Source organism: Triticum dicoccoides, chromosome 7A (assembly GCF_002162155.2).
Source record: "Triticum dicoccoides isolate Atlit2015 ecotype Zavitan chromosome 7A, WEW_v2.0, whole genome shotgun sequence".
Lineage (NCBI taxonomy): Eukaryota > Viridiplantae > Streptophyta > Magnoliopsida > Poales > Poaceae > Triticum > Triticum dicoccoides.
Genome location: NC_041392.1, coordinates 693,579,444 through 693,591,156, shown reverse-complemented (window position 1 = coordinate 693,591,156; position 11,713 = coordinate 693,579,444).

Below are 11,713 nucleotides of genomic sequence, written 5' to 3'. Positions count from 1 at the left end.
ACCGAAAGCCCTCAAACGTCGAGGTGGGTTGTCCCTTCGTCATGACATCGGCGAACTGCTGATCGGTGGGCACATGGAGAACTCGAACACGACCAAGTGCGACATGCTCCCTGACGAAGTGAATGTCAAGCTCAATATGCTTCGTCCGTCGGTGATGGACAGGGTTGGCAGCGAGATACACCATGGAGACGTTGTCACAGTAAACAAGCGTCGCCTTGGTAACCTCGCATAGCAACTCCTAAAGTAGTTGTCGTAGCCAAGAGCACTCCGCAACGGCATTGGCCACAGCCCTGTACTCAGCCTCGGCGCTCGATCGTGAGACTGTGCGTTGTCGTTTAGACGACAATGAAATCAGAGAGGCCCCAAGGTAGACACAGTAGCTGAAAGTGGAGCGGCGAGTGTCAGGACACCCAGCCCAGTCGGCGTCGGAGTAGGCGACAAGGCTGGTGTCAGGTGATGCCGTCAGGGTGAAACCCATAGCTGTGGTGCCACGTATGTACTGAAGAATACGTTTCACCAGAGCCCAATGAGTGTCACGAGGAGGATGCATATGAAGGCACACCTGTTGGACAGCGTACTGAATGTCCGGACGCGTCCGTGTGAGATACTGAAGCGCACCGACGATGGAGCGGTAGAAGGGAGCGTCGGACGCCGTAGAACCCTTGACGGCGGACACCTTAGCCTTCGTGTCGACAGGCGTAGGAGCAGGCTTGCAGTTAAGCATGCACGCTCTCTCCAGAAGCTCGTAGGCATACTTCTGCTGGTGCAGGAAGAAGCCAGTGGCCCGTCGCACAACCTCGATGCCGAGGAACTAGTGGAGAGCCCCCAAGTCCTTGAGGGCGAACTCAGTGCCGAGGCGAGCTGTGATCTGCTGAAGGAGCGCTGGCGAAGAGGCAGTCAAGATGATGTCGTCGATGTACAGGAGGAGGTACGCGGTGGCGGGACCCTGGTGATAAACAAACAGGGAGGCATCGGACCGCGTGGACCGGAACCCCTGCTGCTGAAGGAAGGCCATGATCCGCTGGTACGAGGCCTGAGGCGCCTGCTTCAGCACTTAAAGAGAACGGGAGAGCAAGCACACGTGGTCCGGATAGTCGGTGTCGACGAAACCAGTAGGCTGCTGACAGAACACCTGCTCGTCGAGATGGCCATGCAAGAAAGCATTAGACACATCGAGCTGGTGGACCGGCCAGGCGCGAGAAACAGCGAGCTGGAGAACAACGCGAACCGTACCCGGTTTGACAACCGGGGCGAAGGTGTCCGTGAAGTCCACGCCGGCACGCTGGCGAAAGCCGCGCACCACCCAACGCGCCTTGTAGCGCTCAAGGGAACCGTCGGGGCGAGTCTTTTGGCGGAAGACCCAGTTGCCAGTGATGACGTTGGCACGGGGAGGCCACGGAATAAGCTGCCACGAACGGTTGCGCTGCAGGGCGCCAAACTCCTCACGCATCGCCGCTAGCCAGTTCGGATCCCGAAGGGCTGTGCGAGCGGAGGTGGGTAGCGGAGACGATGCCGAGGTGGATGCAGCCCACGTGTACTCGTCCGACGGATAGTGCATGCTGGGACAAAGTGTCCCGGTCCAAGTGGGAGTGACCACATCGGTGAGGGGTGCGGCCGCAGCGATGGGGGCCGCAACAGGGGCTGCGGCGGGGGCCACAGCAAGGGCCGCAACAGGGGCCGCGGTGGGGGCAACCTAGGAGGCCGCTACATTAGGGGCCACGGTGGGAACGGGGGCCGCCGGGGGGAGCCACGGCAATAGGGCCCGTGGGGGCCGCGGCGGGGGCGGCTGAGGGGGCAGCAGCAGTGGCCGTGACGACAGGGGCCACGGTAGGGGCCGTAGCGGGGGCCGTAGCTCCAGGGGGCGCCGGCGCAGGGAGCGCGGGCAGGGCCGACTCCGGGGCGTGGCTGGGCGGTCCGCCAAAGGTGGGGGCAGGGGCGAACCGAGCTGCTGGAGACGCCGAAGGTGACGGTACCTGCTGAAACGGGAACACCAGCTCATCAAAGTAGACATGCCGCGAAGTGAAAACGCAGTGGGACACTGGATCATAGCCCCGGTAACCTGTGGTGTTGGGAGGATAACCAAGAAAAATGCAAGGAAGTGACCGGGGTGCGAGTTTGTGAGGAGTAGTGGACGCGGTGCTAGGGTAACAAAGACACCCAAAGATGCGAAGACCATCATAAGATGGAACCGCACCAAAGTGGAGCTGGTGAGGAGTGTAGTTCCAGTGGGAACGACAGGGGCGAATATTAATGAGGAGCATGGCGGTCGCAAGCGCGTCCGGCCAGAACCGAGGAGGCACGTAGGAGTGGAAGAGCAACATGCGGACACATTCATTAAGAGTGCGAAGGACGTGCTCAGCGCGACCGTTCTGCTGGGACGTGTGATAACCCACAAGTATATATAGGGGATCGCAACAGTTTTCGAGGGTAGAGTATTCAACCCAAATTTATTGATTCGACACAATGGGAGCCATAGAATATTCTCAAGTATTAGCAGCTGAGTTGTCAATTCAACCACACCTGGAAACTTAATATCTGCAGCAAAGTATTTAGTAGCAAAGTAATATGATAGTAGTGGTAACAGTAGCAAAAGGTAACAGTAGCAAAAGTAATGTTTTTTGGTATTTTGTAGTGATGATAGCAATAGAAACGGAAAAGTAAATAAGTGAAGAACAATATATGGAAAGCTCGTAGGCAATGGATCAGTGATGGAGAATTACGCCGGATGCGATTCATCATGTAACAGTCATAACCCAGGGTGACACAGAACTAGCTCCAGTTCATTGATATAATGTAGGCATGTATTCTGAATATAGTCATACGGTGCTTATGGAAAAAAACTTGCATGACATCTTTTGTCCTACCCTCCGTGGCAGCGGGGTCCTTACGAAACCTAAGGGATATTAAGGCCTCCTTTTAATAGAGTGCCGGAACAAAGCATTAACACATAGTGAATACATGAACTCCTCAAACTATGGTCATCACCGGTAAGTATCCCAATTATTGTCACTTCGGGGTTAATGGATCATAACACATAATAGGTGACTATAGACTTGCAAGATAGGATCTAGAACTCTCATATATTGATGAAAACATAATAGGTTCAGATCTGAAATCATGGCACTCGGGCCCTAGTGACAAGCATTAAGCATAACAAAGTCATAGCAACATCAATCTCAGAACATAGTGGATACTAGGGATCAAACCCTAACAAAACTAACTCGATTACATGATAGATCTCATCCAACCCATCACCGTTCAGCAAGCCTATGATGGAATTACTCACGCACGGCGGTGAGCATCATGAAATTGGTGATGGAGGATGGTTGATGATGATGATGGCGACAGATTCCCCTCTCCGGAGCCCTGAACGGACTCCAGATCAGCCCTCCCGAGAGGTTTTAGGGCTTGGCTGCGGCTCCGTATCGTAAAATGCGATGAATTCTTCTCTCTGATTTTTTTTTCTCCCCGAAACAAAATATATAGAGTTGGAGTTGAGGTCGGAGGAGCTCCAGGGGGGCCACGAGGTAGGGGGTGCGCCCCCACCCTCGTGGACAGGTGGTGGCCCCCCTGGTCTTCATCTTTTGCGAGGATTTTTTATTATTTCCGAATAGATGTTCCGTGAAGTTTCAGGTCATTCCGAGAACTTTTGTTTCTGCACGTAAATAACACCATAGCAATTCTGCTGAAAACAACGTTAGTCTGGGTTAGTTCCATTCAAATCATGCAAGTTAGATTCCAAAACAAGGGCAAAAGTGTTTGGAAAAGTAGATACGTCAGGGACGTATCAACTCCCCCAAGCTTAAACCTTTGCTTGTCCTCAAGCAATTCAGTTGACAAACTGAAAGTGATAAATAAAAACTGTTACAAACTATGTTCGCTCTTGTTGTTGTAAATATATAAAGCCAGCATTCAAGTTTTCAGCAAAGATTATGACTAACCACATTCACAATAACGCTTAGGTCTCAAGTTTACTCATATCAATGGCAGAATCAACTAGCAAGCAATAATAATAAATCTCGGATGACAACACTTTCTCAAAACATTCATAATATGATATAACAAGATGGTATCTCGCTAGCCCTTTCTGAGACTGCAAAACATAAATGCAGAGCACCTTTAAAGATCAAGGACTGACTAGACATTGTAATTCATGGTAAAAGAGATCCAGTCAAGTCATACTCAATGTAAACTAACAATAATGAATACAAATGACAGTGGTGCTCTCCAACTTCTGCTTTTTAATAAGAAGATGATGACTCAACATGAAAGTAGATAGATAGGACCTTCGTAGAGGGAAGCAGGGATTTGTAGAGGTGCCAGAGCTCGGTTTTGAAATAGAGATGAATAATATTTTGAGCGGTATACTTTCATTGTCAACATAACAACCAAGAGATGGCAATATCTTCCATGCTACACACATTATAGGCGGTTCCCAAACAGAATGGTAAAGTTTATACTCCCCCTCCACCAACAAGCATTAATCCATGGCTTGCTCGAAACAGCGAGTGACTCCAACTAACAAGAGTCCCAGGGAGAGTTTTGTTTGCAATTATTTTGATTTGATTTGCATAAAGCATGGGACTAGGCATTCCAGTTACCAGCCACTTTCTCGTGAGTGAGGAGCGGAGTCCACTCCTCTTGAGAATAACCCGCCTAACATGGAAGATACGGACATCCCTAATTGATACATGAGCTATTCGAGCATACAAAACGGGATATTTATTTGAAGGTTTAGAGTTTGGCACATACAAATTTACTTGGAACGGCAGGTAGATACCGTAAATAGGTAGGTATGGTGGACTCATATGGCATAACTTTGGGGTTTATGGAGTTGGATGCACAAGAAGTATTCCCGCTTAGTACAGGTGACCAGCTAGAGAGCGACAACAGTCATGAACTTGCATTAAAATTAATCAACACCGAATGCAAGCATGAGTAGGATATAATCCACCATGAACATAAATATCGTGAAGGCTATGTTGATTTTGTTTCAACTACATGTGTGAACATGCGCCAAGTCAAGTCACTTAAATCATTCAGAGGAGGATACCACCCTATCATACCACATCACAACCATTTTAATAGCATGTTGGCACGCAAGGTAAACCATTATAAGCTCCTAGCTAATCAAGCATGGCACAGGAAACTATGATCTCTAGTTGTCATTGCAAACATGTTTATTCGTAATGGGCTGAATCAGGAGCGATGAACTAATCATATTTACAAAAACAAGAGAGGTCGAGTTCATACCAGCTTTTTTCACCTCATTCAGTCCATCATATATTGTCATAATTTCCTTTCACTTGCACGATCGAATAGTGTGAATAATAATAATAGTGCACGTGCATTGGATTAAGATGGAATATGCAAGCATTCAATAAACAGGAGAAGACAAGGCAATATGGGCTCTTTTGTTAGATCAACAACAATGCATATAAGAGCTACTTCAAAAATTTAATTATGTTCTTCTCCTATTGACCCCCAAAGAAAAGAAAAGAAATAAAACTATTTACACGGGAGAGCTCCCAACAAGCAAAAGAAGAACAGGAAATCTTGTTGGGTTTTCTTTTTAATTACTACTACAAGCATGGAAAGTAAACTAATTAAAAGCTACAACTAATTTTTTTTGGTTTTTCTTAAGGTTTATCAAACACACAAAAAGAAAGAATAAAAGGGAAATAAACTAGCATGGATATTACAGTGAAAAAGTATGAGCACCGACATCCACCAATGAGTGTGTGAACATGAATATAATGTCGGTGAGGAATGCGTACTTCCCCAAGCTTAGCCTTTTGGCCTAAGTTGTTCTATGGCCACGGTTGGCCTGGCGGATATCCATAATAATAGTTGGGGTCGTACTGCGATGAAGAAGACTCTGATTGCCACTGGTTGGCAATCATCTCCGGATCCCAATGGTGATTAGACTATCGTGGAGGATCAACTTGTGGTTCCGACTCTGGCTCTGTGGCTGATGTAGGGTTCCAGTAGGCGTGAATAGCCTCTAACAGAACAAGGTACTGGCCTGAAGATAAATCAAACAAGGAAGGAGCAGGCAGGGTAATAGTCTCAGGATGATGTTTATGAAAGAACAATTTGTATTTAAGCTCCCCTTCCCTATTCTTAACAAAAAATCGTGTGCCACCGTACTCTTATAATCTAAATAAACATGAGGCAGCAATTTTTATTTCTTCTCATAATGCCTAATAGGTATGTTAAATGTGCAGTTGGGCGTGAAGCATAGATACCTCCAAAGATGGGGCCCTTTGTACGGTTCAGACTTAACCGTTTAGCAATAATACTGCCCATACTAACAGAGTTATCACTGAATAAACCATGGAACAAAATAATAATATCAGGAACACTAAGGTTTCCACAGTTTCCATGACCAATTAAGCAACGACTAGAAAATATTGCAAAATAGCATAAAACAGGAAAATGTATGCTAGTGATTCGTGCATCGGAAACCTTCCTCGTTTCCCCTACAGTGATGGTATCAATAAACCCATCCACATCCCCGCGATGTGGTTCCTCTGTCATGTGGTCGAAAGGGATCAAGCAAACCCGACAAAAATCATAAAGTGACATCTTCATAACCACATCATATAAATGAAACTCTACTGAAGGAGGTGATTCCCTAGGATAATAGTAGAAGTTTTGCACAAAAGTATTGGTGAGTAAGAGATACTATTCGCGTTGGTCGTGGAGGAAGTCGGTGAGGCCTACATTCTTATCCAATTCATAAAAATCCTCATAAATCCCAGTTGCTCTCAAGAATTTATCAGAGGGCCATTCACACGGCATAACCTCTGCGGTGCGAGGCAAATTATATTTGGGCTTCTGTGCATCTTCATTTTGCTTTTCCCTTGAGCTTCGGCTCGATGAGCCCCTCAAAAATGTCTTTATCATTTTCTGAAAAAATCTGAAATTTTTAGTAACTTCAAAATAAAAGTAAACCAAACTCAATAATATTGATAGCAACTACTCCTACAAGTGCCTAGGGCCTATATCATGCATCAAAACTACTTTTGTCGATATAAATTTGACATGCAAGCTCAAGAACAGGGTCACCTAAGAAGCAAACATTTGCAATGAATAAAGCACTAGAACAGAAACTAATTGGACCAATGGAAGAGTCACATACCAAGGAACAATCTCCCCAAGCAGTTTTGTTAGAGGTGCTTTGAGCAAGGAGATCAAAAATGGCAGCAAAATGAGCTTGGACTCGGGTATGAACTTGATATTCGTGTTTGGGGGAGGAAGAAGGAGTGTGTGGGTGAATGGATAAGTAGAGGAGGGCCACCGTGGGCCCATGAGGCAGGGGGCGCGCCCAGGGGGGTAGGGCATGCCCTCCACCCTCATGGGTAGGTGGGTGACCCCCCTGCTGTGTTCTCAGTACCAAATACTCTCAAATATTCTAGAAAAAATCATATTTAAATTTCAGGGCATTTGGAGAACTTTTATTTTCGGGGTATTTTTATATTGCATGGATAATCAGATAACAGACAGAAAAATACTATTTTTATTTTATTTAAAATAAATAATAGAAAGTAAAAGTGGGGTACAGAAGGTTGTGCCTTCTACTTTCATCCATCTCATGATCATCAAAAGGAATCCACTAACAAGGTTGATCAAGTCTTGTTAACGAACTCATTCCGAATAACATGGAACCGGAGAAATTTCGAATAACACTATGTTACCTCAACGGGGATATGCACATCCCCACTAATAAGAATATCATATTTCTTCTTGACAGTAGGAAGAGGAAATTCAAAACTTTCAAATATAATCGATGGACATTTTCCAATAGAGTTGATACTATGAACTTGAGGTTGTTTCCTCGGAAAGTGTACCATATGCTCATTACCATTAACATGAAAAGTGACATTGCCTTTAGTGCAATCAATAACAACCCCTGCAGTGATCAAGAAAGGTCTTCCAAGAATAATAGACATACTATCGTCCTCGGGAATATTAAGAATAACAAAGTCCATTAAAATAGTAACGTTTGCAACTACAACAGGCACATCCTCACAAATACCGACAGGTATAGCAGTTGATTTATCAGCCATTTGTAAAGATATTTCAGTAGGTGTCAACTTATTCAAATTAAGTCTACGATATAAAGAGAGAGGCATAACACTAACACCGGCTCCAAGATTACATAAAGCAGTTTTAACATAGTTTCTTTTAATAGAGCATGGTATAGTGGGTACTCCTGGATCTCCAAGTTTCTTTGGTATTCCACCCTCAAAAGTATAATTAGCAAGCATGGTGGAAATTTCAGCTTCCGGTAACTTTCTTTTATTAGTAACAATATCTTTCATATACTTAGCATAAGGATTCATTTTGAGCATATCTGTTAATCGCATATGCAAAAAGATAGGTCTAATCATTTCAGCAAAGCGCTCAAAATCCTCATCATCCTTTTCCTTGGATGGTTTGGGAGGAAAAGGCATGGGTTTCTGAACCCATGGTTCTCTTTCTTTACCATGTTTCCTAGCAACAAAGTCTTTCTTATCATAACGTTGATTCTTTGATTGTGGGTTAATCAAGATCAACAACAGGTTCAATTTCTATATCATTATCATTACTAGGTTGAGCATCATCATGAACATTATTATTAGCATTATCGCTAGTTTCAGGTTCATTACCAGATTGTGTTTCAGCATCAGAAATAGAAATATCATTTGGATTCTCAGGTGTTTCAGTGATAGGTTTACTAGAAGCATGCAAAGTCCTATCATTTTTCTTTTTCTTCCTATTAGAAGGACTAGGTGCATCTACATTATTTATCTGATAATCTTGCTCAATTCTCTTAGGATGGCCTTCAGGATACAAGGGTTCTTGAGTCATTCTACCACCTCTAGTCATAACTCTAACAGCATTATCATTATTCTTACTATTCAATTCATTGAGCAAATTATTTTGCGATTTAAGTACTTGTTCTACTTGAGTGGTAACCATAGAAGCATGTTTACTAATAAGTTTAAGTTCACCTTTGACATTAGCCATATAATCACCCAAGTGCTCAAGGATATTTGAATTGTATTTCAATTGTCTACCAAAATAAGCATTGAAGTCTTCTTGCTTAACCATAAATTTATCAAACTCATCTAAGCATTGTCTAGCAGACTTATAAGGAGGGATATTGCCTTCATCAAATCTATAGAGAGAATTTACCTTTACTACCTGTGTCGGGTTATCAAGACCACGAGTTTCTTCAATAGGTGATGGATCAAGATCATATGTTTCTTCAACAGGCGGTAAATTAAGACCATGTATTTCTTCAATAGGAGGCAAATTCTTAACATCTTCAGCTTTAATACCCTTTTCTTTCATAGATTTCTTTGCCTCTTGCATATCTTCAGGACTGAGAAATAGATTACCTCTCTTCTTTGGAGTTGATTTAGGAATTGGCTCAGGAACTGGCTCGGGAGCTGGTTCAGGAAGTGTCCAATTATTTTCATTTGCCAACATATTATTCAATAGAATTTCAGCTTCATCCGGCGTTCTTTCCCTGAAAATAGAACCAGCACAACTATCCAGGTAATCTCTGGAAGCATTGGTTAGTCCATTAAAGCAGCATTAAGTAAGTTGAGAAGCCTCCCCCAAGCTTGTGGGAGACTCTCTTCTCCAATTTTCACAAAATTATATGTATCCCTTAAAGCAGCTTGTTTCTTATGAGCAGGGAAATATTTAGCAGAGAAGTAAATAAATCATATCCTGGGGACTACGCACACAACCAGGATCAGGAGAATTAAACCATATCTTAGCATCACCCTTTAATGAGAACGGAAATATGTTAAGGATATAAAAGTAGCGAGTTCTCTCATCTTTAGTGAACAGGGTAGCTATATCATTTAATTTAGTAAGATGTGCCACAACAGTTTCAGATTCATAGCCATGAAAAGGATCAGATTCAACCAAAGTAATTATACCAGGATCAACAGAGAATTCATAATCCTTATCGGTAACACAGATAGGTGAAGTAGCAAAAGCAGGGTCAGGTTTCATCCTAGCATTTAGAAATTGCTTATTCCATTTAGCTAATAACCTCTTAAGTTTGTATCTATCTTTGCAAGCTAAAATAGCTAAAGAAGCTTCTTTATCAAAAACATAACCCTTAGGAATAACAGGCGAATCTTCATCATCACTTTCATCAGTATTATCAGATTCAATATTTTCATTCTCTCTAGCCCTAGCAAGTTGTTCATCAAGAAATTCACCAAGTGGCACAGTAGTATAAAGCATAGAAGTAGTTTTATCATAAGTATCATGCATAGCAAAAGTGGCATCATCAATAACATGCGACATATCAGAACGAATAGTAGAAGCAGGTTTAGGTGTCACAAGCTTACTCAAACAGAAGGTGAATCAAGTGCAGAGCTAGATGGCAGTTCCTTACATCCCCTCGTAGTTGAGGGATAAATCTTAGTTTTTGGATCTCCCAAGTTCTTCATAATGATAAGAAGATATAAATCCCAAGTGACTCAAAGAATAGAGCTATGCTCCCCGGCAACGGCACCAGAAATTGGTCTTGATAACCCACAAGTATAGGGGATCGCAATAGTTTTCGAGCGTAGAGTATTCAACCCAAATTTATTAATTCTACACAAGGGGAGCCAAAGAATATTCTCAAGTATTAGCAGCTGAGTTGTCAATTCAACCACACCTGGAAACTTAATATCTGCAGCAAAGTATTTAGTAGCAAAGTAATATGATAGTAGTGGTAACGGTAGCAAAAGGTAACAGTAGCAAAAGTAATGTTTTTGGTGTTTTGTAGTGATGATAGCAATAGCAACAGAAAACTAAATAAGAGAAGAACAATATATGGAAAGCTCGTAGGCAATGGATCAGTGATGGAGAATTATGCCGGATGCGGTTCATCATGTAACAGTCATAACCTAGGGTGACACAGAACTAGCTCCAGTTCATTGATATAATGTAGGCATGTATTCCGAATATAGTCATACGTGCTTATGGAAAAGAACTTGCATGACATCTTTTGTCCTACCCTCCCGTGGCAGCGGGGTCCTTACGGAACCTAAGGGATATTAAGGCCTCCTTTTAATAGAGTGTCGGAACAAAGCATTAACACATAGTGAATACATGAACTCCTCAAACTACGGTCATCAACGGTAAGTATCCCGATTATTGTCACTTCGAGGTTAACGGATCATAACACATAATAGGTGACTATAGGCTTGCAAGACAGGATCTAGAACTCTCATATATTGATGAAAACATAATAGGTTCAGATCTGAAATCATGGCACTCGGGCCCTAGTGACAAGCATTAAGCATAGCAAAGTCATGCAACATCAATCTCAGAACATAGTGGATACTAGGGATCAAACCCTAACAAAACTAGCTCGATTACATGATAGATCTCATCCAACCCATCACCGTCCAGCACGCCTACGATGGAATTACTCATGCAGGGCGGTGAGCATCATGAAATTGGTGATGGAGGATGGTTGATGATGACAATGGCGACGGATTCCCCTCTCCGGAGCCCCGAACGGACTCCAGATCAGCCCTCTCGACAGGTTTTAGGGTTTGGCGGCAGCTCCGTATTGTAAAACGCGATGAATTCTTCTCTCTGATTTTTTTCTCCCCGAAACAAAATATATAGAGTTGGAGTTGAGGTCAGAGGAGCTCCAGAGGGTCCACGAGGTAGGGGGCGCGCCCCCCACCCTCATGGAATGGTG